The 19,269-nt window shown below is 43.0% G+C and overlaps 1 protein-coding gene across 5 annotated transcripts in view; it reads left to right on the forward strand.

The window, feature by feature from the left end:
* Positions 1–1,106: 1,106 nt before the first annotated feature.
* lzts1 (leucine zipper tumor suppressor 1) overlaps positions 1,107–19,269 on the forward strand; it is a 44,684-nt gene continuing 26,521 nt past the window's right edge. For 2 of the 5 annotated variants that reach the window (XR_506919.3, XM_062961020.1), the window contains exon 1: positions 1,107–1,249. The gene's annotated coding sequence lies outside the window, so the exon portion shown is untranslated. Of the gene's footprint in view, positions 1,250–1,323; positions 1,748–19,269 lie in introns of those variants that run through there. The other 3 variants (XM_008116028.3, XM_008116029.3, XM_062961021.1) reach the window with 3 other exon arrangements.

Here is a 19,269-nt window from a genome sequence, read left to right on the forward strand (position 1 = left end):
ACTGATGGAAACTATCGGGTGTGGAGTCCGGCCGGCCCTCCATCCTCAGAATGAGCTGAGTGTCATCCGCGTACTGGTGGCACTCGAGCCCAAAGCTCCGCACCAGTCGGGAAAGCGGTCGCATATAGATGTTAAATAATAGAGAAGAGAGAATAGCTCCCTGTGGGACCCCACAAGTTAGCGGAGACCACTCGGAAACCATCCCTCCCCTCACTACACGCTGTCCCCGATTCTGGAGGAAGGAGGACACCCATTTCAGGGGAATCCCCCTAACCCCCGTCATGGCTAGGCGGTGGGTCAATAGATTGTGGTCGACCATATCAAATGCTGCTGTGAGTACAGTTTTTACAGTATTTATATTCCACCCTTCTCACCCCGAAGGGGAATCACATTATGTACATATAGGGCAAACATTCAATGCCCATAAACACATCGAACCGAGACAGAGACGACAGACAGACGCAGAGGCAATTTAACCTTCTCCTGAGGGGATGTTCGATTCTGGCCACAGGGGGGAGCAGCTGCTTCATCATCCACTCTGATGGCACTTCCTCATTCCAGGTCGTAAATTAGTTAAACTTGCCTCCCCACTTTTATAAGTGGTACCTTATTTCCTACTTGATAGATGCAACTATCTTTCGGGTTGCTAGGTCAGCAATGAGCAGGGGCTATATTTTATTTTTAATTGACGGGTGCTCACCACGGGCTGGCCTCGAACTCATGAGTGATTTATTGCAGCAGCTGCTTACCAGCCTGCGCCACAGCCCGACCCCTTCTTCTTCCCTGGCTGTTCTGCCGACCTGGCAACCCCAGAGCTGAGCAAACCAGGGCTGCTGGGCTCTTGGCTGGCTTCTCCAATCGACACCTTGCTTCTCTCCGTTCTCCCCAGTAACAGCCTCCGACAAATGTGGAAGGGCGGGCGCGGGAGGGAGAGTTTGGCAGCGCGGGAGGCAGGAGAAGCCTCGGAGCCCCCTCCTCCAGCCCCCCCCCCCCCACACACACACACACAAATCCCGGCACGTGCCGGCTCTTGGGACCCCTCTCCCGCCTCCCCCTCCCCACAAAGCCCACCCCCCTTCCTTTTGGCCCAAACTCTGCGGAAAGCACCAATTAGCGCCCGGTATGCAAATACACGCCCCGCCCCTTTGCCTCCTCGCTGGCTCCCCCCTTGAGTTCAGTCTCCCCAATTGAGGCGCCGAGGCAGATTCGGACGGAGGGAGAGGAGGGGGAGCAGCAGCAGCATCTCCAGGTAAGGCAGGGAGGAAGAAGGGGGTCTTTGGGACCTGGGGGGCGGCTCTGGGGGCTTCTCCCTCCGCCAGCTTCAAACCCAAGGGTCGCGCGTGCCGTGTCAACACAGAGGCGAGCCGGACAAGCGCAGCCCCCTCCCCCCTTCCTCGCAGACACGAATGTCGTCAGCGTCCCCGGCGCGCGCCCCAGACAGAGACCCCCCTCGGGCTGTGCGCGCGCCCGCTTGGGTTTCCAGCCGTGAGTTGATGCATCCTTGGCCCCGGCTTGCAGGACGGAAGGCAGGCTCCTGGGTCTCGAGTGGAGGGAAACCCACAGGGAGGGGGTCTCAGGCTCGGCTGATCAGATCCAAATATATCTCCAATCGTAGAGTTGGAAAAGACCCCCCAGGGCCCTTTCTTTCCGCCAGACTAGAAGACACAAGGAAAGCCCTCCCGACAGACGCCCATCCAGCCTCTGCTTCCACCGCACTCCCAGACAGGTGCAAAACAGCTCTTAAAAGGTAACTGTTTCCCATGTAATTCTAGTTGTGTCCAATTCTGGGGGTTGGTGCTCATCTCCGTTTCTAAGCCGAAGAGCCGGTTTTGTCTGCAGACACCTTCTAGGTCATATGGCTGGCATGACTGCATGGAGTACCCTTAATAGCTCTTAAAAGGAGATTCCACCTGAACATCAGGAAGAACTTCCTCACTGTGAGGGCTGTTCGGCAGTGGAACTCTCTGCCCCGGACTGTGGTGGAGGCTCCTTCTTTGGAGGCTTTCAAGCAGACCCGGCTCTCTCTGTGGCTTGGCTTCCAAAGCATTGATCACTTTGTACTTGTCAGAACACGTTGTAGCTTGTCCATGTCCTTCTTGAATTGCTTTGCCCAGAAATGGGCGCAATGCTATTCCAGGTGAGGTCTGACCAAAGCAGAAGAGAGCGGGGCGATGACTTCTGATCTCCGCACTAGATGCATATTGATGCAAGCTAGAATGGTATTGGTGTTCTTAGTGCGCTTCAGAGGCTTCAGCCACCAGAGCATCATTGGCTGCATGAAGAGCTTGAGCCACAATAAAGGTGTTTGGAGCCAAGGCCAGCTAACACAACTCCCACACTAGAATTTGTCACCAGCATTAAAGTCATTGACTAAAAAGTAAGAATGAACTCCTTCATGGTGGAAATTGGTTTTCCTCTTTGTCTTGCCCTATCCCCGGATCCCCTTGCTTTATTACTCAATGCATGAAAGGAATGAAGCGGAGCTTTGTGACTCATCTGTGTTTTTCTCTGGCATGGTATCTCCATGTTGCCTTGCGAGGAAATTGGCCGCACACATGCAATGGCATGACTGACAAATAGTGTCTTCGAAGGGGTCAATGGATGTCTGGAATCATCAAAAAGTGCTGCTGTGTTGTTTTTTCCAAGAGAGTTGATTTCCAATTGAGCAGGACGGCAGGAGAAACTGATGCAAGTTGACCAGCCAGGCAGTGTACAGTGCCACAAACGCTGCAACGTGTAATGTGGTCATTGTGTCCTAATAAAGCTTGTTGTGGCATTTCAAATGAACAGATAAGGGTTGTTCTACCCTCAATCACCCACATTGGAAAACGGGAGTGATGTGGAAATAGGGCCTTCTTGGTGGCTGCTCCCTGGCTCTGGAACTAACTTCCCAGTCCTACTGCCTCATCACACTAGAGCAGGGGTCTCTCTCCAAACTTTTTAAACAGGGGGCCAGTTCATGGTCCCTCAGACCGTTGGAGGGCCGGACTATGGTTTTTTTTAAAACTATGAACAAATTCCTATGCACACTGCACATATCTTATTTTGAAGTAAAAAAACAAAATGGGAACAAATACAGCCTTAATGTTAATAATAATCATAATAAAAATAATAAAGAGACCCCTTGGGCCGTTTAATCCAATCCCCTTCTACCTTTGTGCACCAAAAGCACAAGCAAAGCACCCCTGACAGATGGCCACCCAGCCTCAATGTTGTTAATAATAATAATAATAATAATAATAATAATAATAAGCCTCACGAATGGGACACTGAAGAAGGAGACAGAAGGCCTGATCCTTGCAGCCCAGGAGCAAGCCACCAGAACAAATGCTATTAAGGCCAAGATCGAAAAATCAGCTGATGACCCAAAATGCAGACTGTGCAAGGAAGCTGACGAAATCATTGATCATATCCTCAGCTGTTGTAAGAAAATTGCACGGACATACTACAAACAGAGGCACAACTATGTGGCCCAAATGATTCATTGGAACTTATGCCTCAAGTACCACCTCCCAGCAGCAAAGAACTGGTGGGATCACAAACCTGCAAAAGTATTGGAAAATGAACCTGCAAAGATACTGTGGGACTTCCGAATCCAGACTGACAAAGTTCTGGAACACAACACACCAGACATCACAATCGTGGAAAAGAAAAAGGTTTGGATCATTGATGTTGCCATCCCAGGTGACAGTCGCATTGACGAAAAACAACAGGAAAAACTCAGCCACTATCAGGACCTCAAGATTGAACCTCAAAGACTGGCAGAAACCAGTGCAGGTGGTCCCGGTGGTGATGGGCACATTGGGTGCCATGCCAATAGATCTCAGCTGGCATTTGGAAACATTAGACATTGACAAACTGCAAAAGGCCACCCTGCTGGGATCTGCACGCATCATTCAAAAATACATCACACAGTCCTAAACACTTGGGAAGTGTTCGACTTGTAATTTTGTGATATGAAATCCAGCATATCTATCTTGTTTGCTGTGTCATACAACGTTGTTGTGTCAATAATAATAATTAATAATAATAATAATAATAATATATCACACAGTCCTAAATGCTTGGGAAGTTTTCGACTTGTGGTTTTGTGATACGAAATCCAGCATATATATCTCGTTTGCTGTGTTATACTGTGTCCTTCTGTCAATAATAATAATAATAATAATAATAATAATAATAATAATAATAAGGGTTGGAAGAAACCCCTTGGGTCATTTAGTCCAACCCCCTTCTGCCATTGTGCACCAAAAGCTCTAGCAAAGTGCCCCTTAATAATTAATAATTAATTAAATAATAATGAAATACCATTATAAACAAGCAAAGCTTTGGAAGGCGCGCACCAGGCTACAGGTGCCTTCCTCGGTGGAGGAGGGAGCAGCCGCTGCGGGGGCCGGATAAACGGCTTTGATGGGCTGCATGTGGCCCCCGGGCCTTAGTTTGGGGACTCCTGCACTAGAGCATGGATTCACTTTAAATCCGGTTTCTGCCTCCTGCAGAATTCTGGAGTTTGTAGTTTAGTGAGGCCCAGGACCTGCCCTCCCTAAACTACAAGGCCCAGAATTATGCAGGAGGCAGAAACCGTATTTAAACTGGATCCATTCTCTAGTGTGATTAGATTAAGAGAATAAGGGAAGACATTATTCCAGCAAGCTTGAAAATCCATTCTGAGAATTTTTTTAGAAGAACAGACTCATCCACTCTGAGTCTGCCTCCAAGGAAAAGATAGGTTGTTGTTGTTTTGTTGTTATATTGTTGTTGCTGTTATCGTTGTGTAGAGCAATAGTTCCGCCTGTGCTTTCCTTTAGTTGTGTCAGATATTATATCATTAAGAACCAGATGCTATGTCTCATATCTTGGCTAAGAACCACCCAGTGTGCCTTCCCCATTTCCCATTACCTTTCCATTTTGGACTTTGGATGAACGCCACTATGGAAATCACTTCTTTTCTTCAGCTTTTTTCCTTTGCTCTCATTTTATAGAATGTGGGGTCATCCAGTGTAGCTGAGTGATGAGATAATTAGGACAAATAAAAGGAAATAAATGTGCAGGTGGTTCACTGCTTTGAGGTACATGGTGACAGTCAAATTGGATGTATATAAAAAGAAATTGGATCGATTCCTGGAGGTTTAGGGGCATTTGGTGACTATTAATTGGGTCTGAAATATATCCTCTCCTCTATCAAAGACAAATAGTTACTCTAAATTTTGAGAAAGGGGTGCAGTTGTGTTAATATCTGGTTAGTGGGCTTGTCCTATATGAACAAAATGCTGGACTGCAAAAGTGTTTGGTCTAGTCCAGCATAATGCTATTTGTAGGAATTGGGTTTTGTATCTCTGTGTGAGGTTGTATATGATAGCTTCTAGACTAGCATCAAGATGCAAATAGGATTAATCAATTTTTAAATTCCCGTAGGACTTCTTAAAATGGGATTTTTGAGAAGTGGAACAGTGTGTCACTAGATTTTCTAAAGAAGTATAAGGATCTCTACTGGTTTGGGATCTTCATTATCACAATGAGGAAGTCCCTCACTTCAGAATTGCAGATTTTATTTTGAAGACGTGTACAATATTTTCCAAATTTATTATTGTTACTACTATTGCATAGTATTTCACTAGATGTGTTTTTTTGAACAATAGCAATAAGACCCTAAATACTTGGTAATGATGAATGTAGAAAGATGGATCTTGTGATTCGGAAGCAATACCTTGATAGATTTGGTTCTGTATTTGTGACAACTGTAGTTTGGTTAGTCCCACTCCCAGGTCCTTTTCATAAAGCCTTACAGAACTGGTATCCCCTCCTTTCACCACCTAGAATAAAAACTATGTTCCAACGAGTGCCTTGCCATGTTTCTCCCAGGACAGAATCTGTCTATTCCAGACTAGCTTGGTTTTTACAACCAGTTAGTTAGAAGAAAGTGGGTTTTAATAGGTTAGGTTTATCTCAGTACTGTCTGGCAATGACTTTTCCATATCTTAGACAGAGGTCTTCCACAATACTTGGGAACTGATATTTTACCTGGAAAAGCAAAGGGTCATTATGGAGGGCTCATGGATGCAAAGCACGGATACTACAAAGCATGGATTGGCCTCCAAATACTATCCAATGCTGCAAGTTCAATGTGATGCAGTGATTAGAGCAGGTATTCTCAACATTTTTACCAGAAGGGAACCATTGAAATAATTCTTAGGGAATGCTGGTATAAAAATTACTATATATACGTACATCAAAAACAAATATAATCTCTTGTGGAATTTCTAGTGATTTCTTGGAGTTCTAGGAAACCGTGATTAAGAAACTCTAGATTGGAGTCTTGGTTTGAGACCAGAGAGATTTAAGTTCCAAGTTCCCGCTGTGCCATGAAACTCACTGGGTGACCTTGGACTAGTTATGGCCTATTTCACAAGATTATCTTCAGGATAATGTGAGGAAGAGAAGAGCTGTGTCTCTCCTGAGGAAAGGAGAATATAGTTGGAACAAATGAGTGAAAGTTATGTTAATAAATACCTATTGCGTCTTGAACATATGTATTTTCCCCAGATTTAATTTTTCGGCGTGTTAAATGGTAGAGCTGGGAGGAAAAAAGGAAACCAATAAAGTCTGAGCATGCAACTAGGCTTTATGTTTGAAAATGTTTCTGAAGTGATAAGTTTTGAAATCAGAGCCCAGATGAGGATACAGTTTTTCAGCTGTTTTTCACCTATCGTGTTGAAATGCAAGTGAAATAGGTAGGAATAAGAGCAGCTGTGGTTTCTGTGGTGTGCACCACCTGGAATCAAGTCCTAATGAGGCTGCGCTATTTAGAATTCCTGACATTTGTGCCAGACGCCAACTGGGTACTTCACTTCAAAATGATTGCTGTGGAGCAGTTTGCCAAGTTCCGTGTGAGAATGCTAATTTGACTTACCTAGTGTTTGTTGAATACAGGTTTTTTGTTGTTAGTCAATGTAGTGTGTAGTTTGTGCCCCTGTGATGGTGAACTCCACTTTCATCCCTGTAAAAATGTAGACATTAGGTAAAGGTAAAGGTTTCCCCTGACATTAAGTCCAGTCGTGTCCGACTCTGGGAGTTGGTGCTCATCTCCATTTCTAAGCCGAAGAGCCGGCGTTGTCCGTAGACACCTCCAAGGTCATGTGGCCAGCATGACTGCATGGAGCACCATTACCTTCCCACCAGAGCGGTACCTATTGATCTACTCACATTTGCGTGTTTTCAAACTGCTAGGTTCGCAGAAGCTGGGGCTAATGACAGGAGCTCACCCCACTCCCCAGATTTGAACCTGGGACCTTTCAGTCTGCAAGTTCAGCAGCTCAGCGCTTTAACACACTGAGCCACCTCTATAGACATTAGAAGTGTGAAAAATGCCAAACATTCATTTTGTTCCTAATTACAGAATTCGGGTGACCCCCATTTTGTTTCTAAAGTGTTTCCAAACAATCGTAAGGGGTCCGTTCAGTTTCTAATACAAAGTTCTGAAAATTTCATTATTTTTCAATTTTGTTATTCTGCCCATTTGCGCCAATGGAGAAACTTTTGGGGATTCTTTCTCCCTCATTTCTAGGGCTATCAGGATGAAACTTGCTACAATTGTAGCACACATTTAGCACCGTGACTCCCTTCCCCCCAAGTTTCAGAACATTTCATTCATCCATTGATTCTTGAGAAATCTTTGAAGTTTTTACAAACAATATTTTTAAAAAAATCCACAAGAAATTCTCTACAATGACACAAGATATCCAGGGCATAATTCCCTCCAAATTTCAGAAAGCACATCTACTGATTTTTAGGGAATTTTTAAAGTTTTGCCCCCCAAAAAAATTATTTTAAAAAACTACAAGACTTATCCCCATGGATTTCTTTACAACGACACAACATAACCAGGGCATCATTTGTAATTGGGTGATTTTGATTTGTTTGTATTTGGTAGGGGTGTGCCTCTGGTTTCATAAATCAGGTTGTAAGTACAGATTTAATGAAACACGAGTTACAACCTGAGTCCGATTTTTTGCACTGCCCTAATAGACATAGAATTACTAGGCTTCAAATGTGAACAATTTGAAAGATTTTTCTCTCCTTGTTTCTTTCTCTTCAGCAATGCCCAATCCACAAAGAGAAGTCTGATGTAATGCTTGCTTATAGAGTACTGGACTAGATTCAAATTCCTGCTGAACCCTGTATATTGCTTTAATCACCTTGGGGGGAAAGGAAGGATGTAGATACATGCAATATCAAGGAATTCATTCATAGATAGTTACCTTACAACATCAAGACATTCAGTACATGGCCAAGCCTACCGCTAGACATTTTGAAATAGTTGCCTCAGGCTGGACCGACTGTGGAATTTCCTTTCTTTTCAAGCAAATATTTCAGACATTATAGCTTTAGAACATTCTTCAGTCGAAGCTTCACATTAGCTGTGATGATGCATTCAGTCCCATCCTTCCAAATTCTGAATCCTGTTATCTACCAGGCAACGGTGTTTTTGAAAATCTACCTCTTTTATCTGCTTGCTCAAGATCAAAATTGAGTGAGGCTTTTTTCCTATGGTTTTCCCCCTTCGTTCTACTTTGTGCAATTATGTATATTTAACAGTAGTGAACTGAAGTCTTTGCACTGGAGAAAAGAACAGGAGCATATTTTTTAAAATCAAATTGAAATGGATAGATCAGGGCACAAATGTGCATTTCAAAATGTTTACCTCTACCCTAAGAAAGAATGCCATAAGTTGACCCAGATGCTTTGAATGAGTTGGCCCTGTATCCAGGATTGAAAAAATAATGTTGACTCCACCGTGAAGCAGAGTAAGGTGGATTGTTGGCAATGTGTTGGATTGCAGCGTTGAAAGGTAAGAGTTGTGAATGGTATGTGGTCTAAGCTTGCACCCTGTGTCAGTCTGCTTCTCTCAGGCGCAGTAAAGGTCAACATCCATTCAGCAATGCTGAAGTAAGGCTTAGCCTTGGTGGAAGCAGGGAATTATCTTGCCTCCAGCAGCAAGTCAGCTTGAAATGGCCCTTTCCTGTCCTAGTTTTCCTTTTGTTTTTTTCATGTCAAAATATAGTCAGCATTTCATGCCCATTGAGTATTTCCAATATCTACTGGGCTTTATGGAGATTTCTTTCCTCTTAAATGAGCCCCCGGTGGTACAGGGGTTAAACTGCTAAGATTCTAGACTTTCTGACGAAAAGGTCAGCGGTTCAAATCTGGGGTGAGCTCCTGTTAGCTCCAGCTTCTGCCAACCAAGAGGTTTGAAAACATGCAAATGTGTGTAGATCAATAGTTACTACTCCGGCGGGAAGGTAACGGCCCTCCACGCAGTCATGCTGGCCACATGACCTTGGAGGTATCTGTGGACAATGCCGGCTCTTCGGCTTAGAAATTGAGATAAGCACCAACCCCCAGAGTCAGACATGGTAAGACTTAATGTGAGGGGAAAACCTTTACCTTTCCTCTTAATACAGTTTCTGGAAACCATAAGATTTCCCTAAGCTTCCTCCATCACTGCTTTTTGTATGTAGGTGGCATCATTTTTTGCCCACGTATGTAATGACATGAACAGCTTGAAGATCCACAATCTTCAAAGATTCATCTGGGAGTTTTGGATGGAGGAAGTGTCCATTGATAAATCGACTGAAATGTATATGAGTTGGCACAAATTCTGTAGTGGAATTGCCATCTTATTCTGTTACGATGCCCATAAATCCCAAACTAGCATGACTATAGGGATAGTCCACAAAAGTAACTTTTCCAAATTGTGGTCTCACTCATCTTTCTGTAGAATTGCAGGCAGTCCCACAATTTTTTGAGGCTTGATGCTGCTCGCAGATGCATTCAATAGAACATGCTCCACTGAAAGGAATCATTGGTGAAAGTATTGGCAATTGACATCAGAGGTGTAATGGTGATACAGTAGAGTCTCACTTATCCAACGTAAATGGGCCGGCAGAACGTTGGATAAGCGAATATGTTGGATAATAAGGAGAGATTAAGAAAAAGCCTATTAAACATCAAAATAGGTTATGATTTTACAAATTAAGCACCAATCATGTTATACAACAAATTTGACAGAAAAAGTAGTTCAATATGCAGTAATGCTATGTAGTAATTACTGTATTTACGAATTTAGCACCAAAATATCACGATGTATTGAAAACATTTACAAAAATGCATTGGATAATCCAGAACGTTGGATAAGCGAATGTTGGATAAGTGAGACTCTACTGTAGTTTAAATCAGGGTGGGCTAACTTGTGTCCCTCCAGATACAGTTGGGCTGCCATTTCCATCATCTCTTGCCATTGACTAGGACAGATGCAAGTTGTCTGGAGGGCAACACATGGCCCACCCTGTCTTAAACGATGCTGTGAAACAAGTAGCACAATGTTTTGAACATCTGATATCCAATATGCTAAAAACCCACACATTTAAATGTAGTTATTCACTATATGCTCACGTGTGTGTGTGTGTTCATAGGCAGGATGGCACATGCTTGCACTCTCTGTTCCCCCATAGTCTTGCACATCCTAGCCGTACTGTACTGTACTCTTTATCCTGGCAATTCATTAGCTGTTAAAACCTCCCCGCTCTCTGTTTGAGGGAGCCCAATTCCTGACAATACAGCCTCCGTTTGGCCCCACAAGCTGCTAAATTGGGCTTTTAAATGCACTTCCACCCACCACCTTAGTCACTCCATTCTGGCAGGCAGGGTTGAAGCATGGTGGGAGGCTGATGAATGCTAGCGTTCTGCCTGAAAACTGGCAGTTTAAAAGCTACCCGTTGGAAAAGTGGGGAGGGAGGAAAGGGGGAAAAAAGTGAATATTGGAAGGTGCATTTGGGTTCCGTGCAGGATGGAGCAAAGAGCTTGTTCCTTCTTCCAATGCCTGGGCTTGGCTTGTTCCCACACTAGCCATTTTCTCTGCAGCGGCCACCCTTTATTCTTGGCTCAGTAAAACCTTATACCTTCCAGATGGGTTGAACTCTGGCTCCTACCCTTTCCAGCCAGAGCGCCTAACATTTGGAAGACATCAGATTGGGAGAATTGGGCTCCAAGAAGACTTTGCATTCTATTCCTGCTCCTCATCGTCACCTTTGGTTGTTCTTTGAGGTTTGCTTGTGTTTTTGCAATAGATTTCGTCTTTCCCAAATGGACAGGTCACCCATACTACTGTCAAACCACAGTTAGTAGCACACCCTTATAATTTGATGTGTAGAGTGCAGAAGATTGTTAGCCCTGTTAAGGATTTTATGATTCACAGTTAGTTAGTTAGTTAGTTAGTTAGTTAGGCAATCCCACGTAGCCTGAGGATGATGGCCCTCCAAGTGTAGTGTCTTGACAGTGGATGCGTAGGTGGCTGAGGTGACGTATTCTTGACCCACATGTTCTTCTGCAGGGAGGACATCGGTTTCCAGATGGTCAGGGTTGGTTTGACACATCTTCCTCTTGGCACACTTCTCCCTGAAGCCCTCCATTTGTGCCTCTTCGAATTCCGCAGCACTGCTGGTCACAGCTGACCTCCAGTTAGAGCACTCAAGGGCCAGTGCGTCCCAGTTCTCAGTGTCTATGCCACAGTTTTTAAGGTTGGCTTTAAGCCCATCTTTCAATCTCTTATCCTGTCCAACATTACGTTTCCTATTCTTGAGTTGGAGTATAGCAACTGCTTTGGAAGACTGCTTGTTAAGGATATAACAGCCCTTTCTCACTCTGTGTGTCCCTGAACTCAAGTCCTGCCAAAGGGGAAAAAACACTTGAGTCAGCTGTGGTTTACAGTAGAAACTGAAAGTAGTTCATTCACTTAAGGATAACAAAAATATACAACCCAGTTCATAGCAGTTATTGTGACCAATTAAAAAGCAAACAAATATTCTCTCCTTGAGAAGTCTTCTTCTTGATAACACGAAGGCAGGGAAACATAAACAGTTGAACTTTGATCCATGATGACCTTGACTGGTGTGGTAAGACGAACACTCATCTCAATATTATTATTATTTATTATTATTCTTGGCTTTTTCAGTAGCTGTCTTCAGCTTCCAGCTCCAGCAACAGGCAGCAGCAACCTGTGGCTCCACCAGTAGCTAACAGCCAACACCAGTGGCTAGTGGTCAATACCACCAGCAGTGAGCAGCTAACCCACAGTTTGTTTTATTCACTAGGCTTAGTAACACGTCCATCCAACATGCTGCATCTGCTCCACTATTGTTACAAAGGTTCTGATCCTTATTATCACTTAAGAAAAGTTTGTAGTAACCTCTGAGTATCAACAAATACTAAAATTCAGTGTCCTCCACTAATGGTAAGATATAGAAGCTAAATTAATATCAGTTTGACTAAACCTTTGGAGGAATCTTCTGACCGTTAAGGTTATTTGACAGTGGATGGACTGGGTTGTTGTATGTTTTCTGGGTTGTATAGCTATGTTTCAGAAATATTCTCTCCTGACATTTCGCCCACATCTATGGCAGGCATCTATAGATATGGGCGAAATGTCAGGAGAGAATACTTCTGGAACATGGCCATACAGCCCGGAAAACATACAACAACCCTATGATCCCAGCCATGAAAGCCTTGACAACACAGTGGATGACTATCTTGGAAAGTGATGGACTTTCCTTCTCTGAAACCCCATAGCTACAGATTCCTGAACTTCCAGAGCATTGGACCCTTGCTGATCCTTTCCAACTCTTTGATCTTGTTAAATATTTAACTGGTGACACAATTATAGATTCCAGGATGTAGTAATGGTTGCCAATCTGAATGATTTTAAAAAGGGATTGGACAAATTCATGGAAGATAAGGTTATTGGTAACTGCTAATAATCACAATGGCTACACAATATCTCCAGTACTGGAAGTAATATGTCACAGTGAACTAGGATGCCATTGTATACACATCCTTCTTATGGACCTCCTGTAAGTAGTTTAGCCACTAGACTGGCCTTGTGTCTGATCCACTGGGACTCTTCCTACATTCCTGGTCAAGGACAGTTGCAGCCTCTCTAATGTATGGACTGACAAAGAGCCTTGTTCTATGTTCCATAACCAGCAGAAGTTCACTTGGCTTGGAGTTTTTTTTAGTTATGACACTGTAACAGTGGAACTCCCTTATTTTGGAGGCTGGGTTGGCACCGTATTTATTAACCATTCAATACTGTACTCTGTTTTGTTTTACTATGCATCATGTTTGGTTTAATCGTCTTCCCTTCCTTTACTTCTTTTAACATCTGCTCTGCCTTTCAGTGTAATTCTTTGTTTTACATTTGCCTGCCTTGATGTAAAGCTTGACACTTGAACGCTGGAACTGCAAATCATGAAAGAGAAATTTGCCATCAATATAAAATCATAATTAAATATTGATTGCAAAGTTCTGTTTCTCAGCACCCAGTGAAAAGCCAGCAGCTCCATTTTGCAGCAGTTGCAGATTCAGAGTTGACTTTAAGGTCAGCCACCAACAGAGCACATTACAGTATTCAGTTCTAAACCAGCCCAAACATAATCACAGCACCATTGTTGTCTTGACATAAAAGCATTCAAGTTAGAATATTATTTAATAGTTCTTAATGATGATGATTTTGCAAAGTTGTCTAGCAATTTTCTCTTTTGCACTTATCCTGTACCGCCATTGTTTCATTCCCTAGCTACTTATTTCAAGGATAATGTATGTGCTGGGTGAAATTCTCCCTCCTCTTCAATTTTCAGGGGGAGGGGATGTTTCAGGAGGAACAGTCTAGGGTGTAGATTGAATGTTTCATTTAGAAATGAAGATATTGTTTCAGTGACAAAAACCATGCTGTGTTCTGGAACAAAGGTCTTGCTGTGGGCATCTCCTGATGCAGTGGGGTGGAATGAAAGAGGGAGAGATTATAAGAAGAACCACGCAGAGCTCTGCAGAGATCCAGCAATTCCAGCATCCTGCTTCCCAAGAGGCCAACTAGATGCCTTCAATAAACCACAGAGCAAGATGTGAATGCATCACAGAATGTATCTGTTTAACTGTTCCATCGTATTGAGAGATAAATCTGAAGAGACCGGTTCCAGTTCCCATTTAAATCAGTTAAAACTGCCTTTAAATATTTGAAAAACAATCACTTGGAAGATAATTAAAACTTGCGCTTTGTTGATCTGGTAGGCAGGAATGGGAGCCTTTGGTTGTAGGAGCATAGATTAGGTGTATTGTCAAAGATTTCATGGCCGGAATCACTGGATTGCTATAAGTTTTCTAGGCTGTATGGCCATGTTCCAGAAACATTCTCTCCTGATGTTTCGCCCACATCAATGGCAGGCATTCTCAGAAGTTGCAAGGTCTGTTGGAAACTAGGCAAGTGGGGTCTGTGTGTGTGTGTGTGTGTGTGTGTTGTCCAGGGTCGGAGAAAGAACTTTTTTCTGTTTGAGGCAAGTGTGAATGTTGCAATTGGCCATCTTGGTTAGCACTGAATAACCTTGCAGCTTCAAAGCCTGGCTGTTTCCTGCCTGTGGGAATCCTTTGTTGGGATGTGTTAGCTGGCCTTAATTGTTTCCTGCCTGGAATTCCCCTGTTTTTTTTTAGTGTTATTCTTTATCTGCTGATCTGATTTTAGAGTTTTTCATGGTTTCCTCCTTTCTGTTGAAATTGTCCACATGGTTGTGGATTTCAGTGACTTCTCTGTGTAGTCTGTTGAAACTTTCCTAGGTTCCAACAGACCTTCCAATCTATGAGGGTGCCTGACACAGGAGAGAATGCTTCTGGAACATCAGGAGAGAATGCTTCTGGAACATGGTCATACAGCCTTGGAAACTCACAGCAACTCATAGATTAGGTGATTTAATTTTTTTTGTCAATACAAGGGTTTTTTTATCGTGCCAGAAGTGACGTAGTGCAAATCGCTTCTGGTGTGAAAGAATTTGCCATCTACAGAGATGTTGCCCAGGGGATGCCTGGATGTGTTACCATCCTGCTGGGAGGTTTCTCTCATGTCCCCACAAGCTAGAGCTGACAGATGGGAGCTCACTCTGTCTCACAGATTTGAACCGGTAACCTTCAGGTCAGCAGTTTAGCCAGCACAAGGGTTTAACCCATTGTGCAACTGCGGCTCCACAAGTTGAGCATCCCTTATTTGGAATTCTGAAATCTGAAATACAAAACGATTCACATAGATGGCTGAGATTTTGACACCTTTGCTTTCTGCTGGTTCAATGTACACAAAGTTTGTTCCATTCACATAATTACTAAAAAAAATACTTCATCTTTGAATCAAGTCATCAGACATGCATTCTGCTTCTTTTTCTACTGCTTCCCACTTTACCAGGCATTATTCACTTTTCGGTGAGTCATGTTGTCCCATGATATAACCAAAGTAAGACAGCTTCAGTTTTATCATTTTTGTTTCTATTAGGAGTTCAGACTTGCTCTTAAGGCCCATTCAGTTTCAATGCCAAGTGCAGAAAAACAAGCAAAACAGAGTTGTAAAGAATATGAATGATCTGCTACAAGTGTGCTCTCCAAGTGTTCTTCACTGCCAACTGCTGTGACCACAATTTTATCAATTTACAGTTCCATCCTTTGCTGTGAATGAGAATTATATTTCCAGAAGAGGATGTACCAAAACTTGACTAGCGAAATAGAGAGGAAATAAAAAATTGAAAAGGAAATCAGTTCTTATCAAGGAAAAAGCTTGATGTGAGGTCTCTTGCAAAAAAAATGCTTCTAGCATTAGGATCACTAGAGGCTGCAAAGAGTGGAAAGACATGTATGTGCTACTGGCACTGTGTTGGGAATATATAGACAAAGCAGAGAAGTGCTCAAAGAATGACAAGCGGCACAGATAGGATGGTTTAAAATGAATTGCAAATTGCTAGGAAACAATAAAGGCTCTACAGAGTTATGGAGAGTGACAGTGATAACACCAATGGCTGGCAATACTGAAGGCATAAAATTCCAAAAGTATCAAATTCTGGGTCACTTTGGCATGTGGTATATTCATTCCTTACCTTTGTCAGACGATGTTGTCATAATGCTGCTCTTCTATGTCGTTGATCAGTCTTGCTGCCAATTGCCAAGTGTGCATTATATGTCTGGAGTGTACTGATGCTGAATTACCAGCATTGAATCCTGCTGCTTTTGACCTACACTCAAAGGATTGTGTTGTAGAAAAAAGTTAGGTGGCATCAGTGTCCTAGAATTGAAAAGTCTGGGGAAATGTTTGATGAGTGTTTGGTATTCAGATGGATGGAAGTGTTTGTAAACAAACAGAAAAGAACAAATGGATTAGCTGTAGAATTACAGCGCCAAATAGGATTTTGAGACTGCTTTTCCCCCTAATCTATTTGCTGGAGTGGAATGGAGTACAAAGTTTTGCTTGACGGGAGTGAATGTGTCAAAAATGGAGAGAGAATGCCGAAGAGCCAATAAAGAGGAAACTTTGGGTAACAAGCCTAGATTGCCGAGAATGGAGATCTCAAGCCGACCATTCGAAAGGGGGTAAGGAATGAAAGGCAGGGGGAAATTAGGGCTTTGAATGGAGAAAACCTATCCTGGATGTTTGCATAATAAAAATCTCACATTGGAATTTCCCAGTCTTTTTCATAAAACTGGTATCGTCTTCTCTCCTAGTTGGAGGAGATGTGGTGAGATCAGGGTTTGGGAAAATGATTTATGTATTTGTTTGTTTACAGTATTTATATCCCGCCCTTCTTTCTCACCCCGAAGGGGACTCAGGGCGCATCACAATGCACATATTCATGGCAAATATTCAATGCCATTAGACATACGACATATATAGACAGACACAGAGGCAATTTAACATATTCCAGCTTCCGGCTTCATGAGAGTTGCTTGCTTCCGGCCACAGGGGGAGCTGCCGCTTCACCAGCCACACGTGACACCGAGTCCTTGATGGAGTACTTCCTCATTCTTCCGAAGGTTTATGGTGTCGTATCTTAGCTAAATTATCCTCCCCGCATAAAGTGGTACCTAAATTTTCTACTTAACAGATGCAACTGTTTTTCGAGCTGCATAGGTCAACAGCAAGCTAGGCTATTACTGGTTGGGGGCTTAATCCGACCTGGGCTGGCTTCGAACTCATGACCTCTGTCAGTAGTGATTTATTGCAGCTGGCTACTAATCAGCTGCGCCACAGCTTGGCCATGATGAGGCTGGAGAGGTAGCCCTCAAGTTGTGTGAGATTCTGAAGCCATAACTTGTCAACAGACAGTCAGTGAAAAGTGGAAAGATTCCCAAGCGATTATTAAATGGAGAACCATTTCGAGCACAAACCCTATTTTTTCCCACTGTAAAAAGGCTTGCTATCTCACTACTTAGAGGTGGAATTATTGCAAATAGGGCCTCGTTTCCATGGCAATTTTTGGTAGCTCAACTATTAACTTCTCAAACCTAAAATTAAAATAATTCTTCCCCACGCATCCCCTTTCATACTTTGGTGGATAATTTGTGGCAGGTACGGCCGGCGCTGGGGTCAGTCAAATGGGTGGATTCGCACCTCAGCAGGCACTATTTGCCAAGAAAAATCTCTTTTGAAATTGTATTAGTGATTCTGTGAAATGTCAAATGCAGGCAGACTACAGACTGCTTTGAGTGAGATTTTCCTGGTTCTTTCAGGGGGTTGGACTGAATGGCCCATGAGGTCTCTTCCAACTCTATGATTCTATGATTCTATAATTCTAGAAAAAGCCTTTCCGTTCCATAAAATAATAAAATTGGAATATTTTATGGTATTTAAAGTTCTAGATGTCATACCCTGAAAGGTTTCACAGGTGATGTTTCAGAAGCATTCTCTTCTGACATTTTGCCTACATGTATGGCAGGCATCCTCAGAGGTTGCCTGCCATAAATGCAGGAGAATGTCAGGAGGGAATGCTTCCTGAACATGGCTGTTCAGCCCAGAAAACTCACAGCAACAGTGATTCCAGCCATGAAAGCCTTTGACAATATATTTCACAGATGAAAAACACATGAAAAATATATTGTTTTGGATTTATAATTTTGTGTCTATTTTAATAGAATTGTTTTGGTTCTGTCTTATGATGTTGTTTATTATATTTACTATGTTTTTAACCTTGTTGCATGGTGTCTTTGACAACTGAATGTTTTTTATATTCATGTTGGAAACTGCCCTGTGTCCTCTCAAGAAGATGGAGCGGTATATAAATAAAGTTTTATTAATATTTTTATTAAAAGTAGAGCAAGTGTCGTATTGAATCATAGAATCATAAAACCATAAAAGTTGGAAGAGACCCTGAGAGCTATAGGAAAGAGTTGGATATTGACCCCAAGAGCCATCTAGTCCAGGCATGGGCAAACTTAGGCCCTCCAGGTGTTTTGGACTTCAACTCCCACAATTCCTAACAGCCGATAGTCAAACCATGCGGGAACACACAATCAAAGCACTCCTGGCAGATAGACATCTAACCTCTACTTAAAACCCTCCAAGGAAAGAGATTCCACCATTCTCCAAGGCAGAGGAGCTTTCCTATTACTTATCCCCTATCTATTTAGCTGGAGATGTCTGGGCTTGGCACCGCCTTGAGTTTGCTCTTTTTGCTTGTGGCATATGGTGATACGGATTAGGTGCTGGATGAACTGGTGTGTGGAGGATCTTGCCTTAAAATAAGCTTAACAAGATTTTTGGCTCCTTATGCCCTAGTATTTTATGAAGTGGCTCCAAACTGGTGATCACGTTGGGAGATGTTTGCTCTGAAATATTTCCCAGGAAAATAATTTTTCTTAGTTCAAACAATGACCTGGGGATTCTCGTGAATCCTATCATTTGCTTGCCTCAGAGTTTGCAGGCCACTGATACTTGGCATGGTAGTATACAATGCCACACAACATGACAATCGTGAATTCTATTTATCTTAAAATCACAGATTCATAGAGTTGGAAGAGACCTCATGGGCCATCCAGTCCAACCCCCTGCCAAGAAGCAGGAAAATCATGTTCAAAGCACCTCCAACACATGGCCATCCAGCCTTTGTTTAAAAGCCTCCAAAGGAGGAGCCTCCACTACACTCTGTGGCAGAGAGTTCCACTGTTGAACAGCTCTCACAGTGAGGAAGTTCTTCCTAATGTTCAGGTGAAATCTCCTTTCTTGTCGTTTGAAGCTATTGTTCTCTTTCTAGTCTCCAGAGCAGCAGAAAACAAGCTTGCTCCCTCCTCCCTATGACTTCCCCTCACATATTTATACATGGCCCTCATCATGTCTCCTCTCAGCCTTCTCTTCTGCAGGCTAAACATGCTTAGCTCTTTAAGCCACTCCTCATAGGGCTTGTTCTCCAGACCCTT

The sequence above is a fragment of the Anolis carolinensis genome, unplaced genomic scaffold, assembly GCF_035594765.1.
Source record: "Anolis carolinensis isolate JA03-04 unplaced genomic scaffold, rAnoCar3.1.pri scaffold_8, whole genome shotgun sequence".
NCBI classification, from domain to species: Eukaryota; Metazoa; Chordata; class Lepidosauria; order Squamata; family Dactyloidae; genus Anolis; species Anolis carolinensis.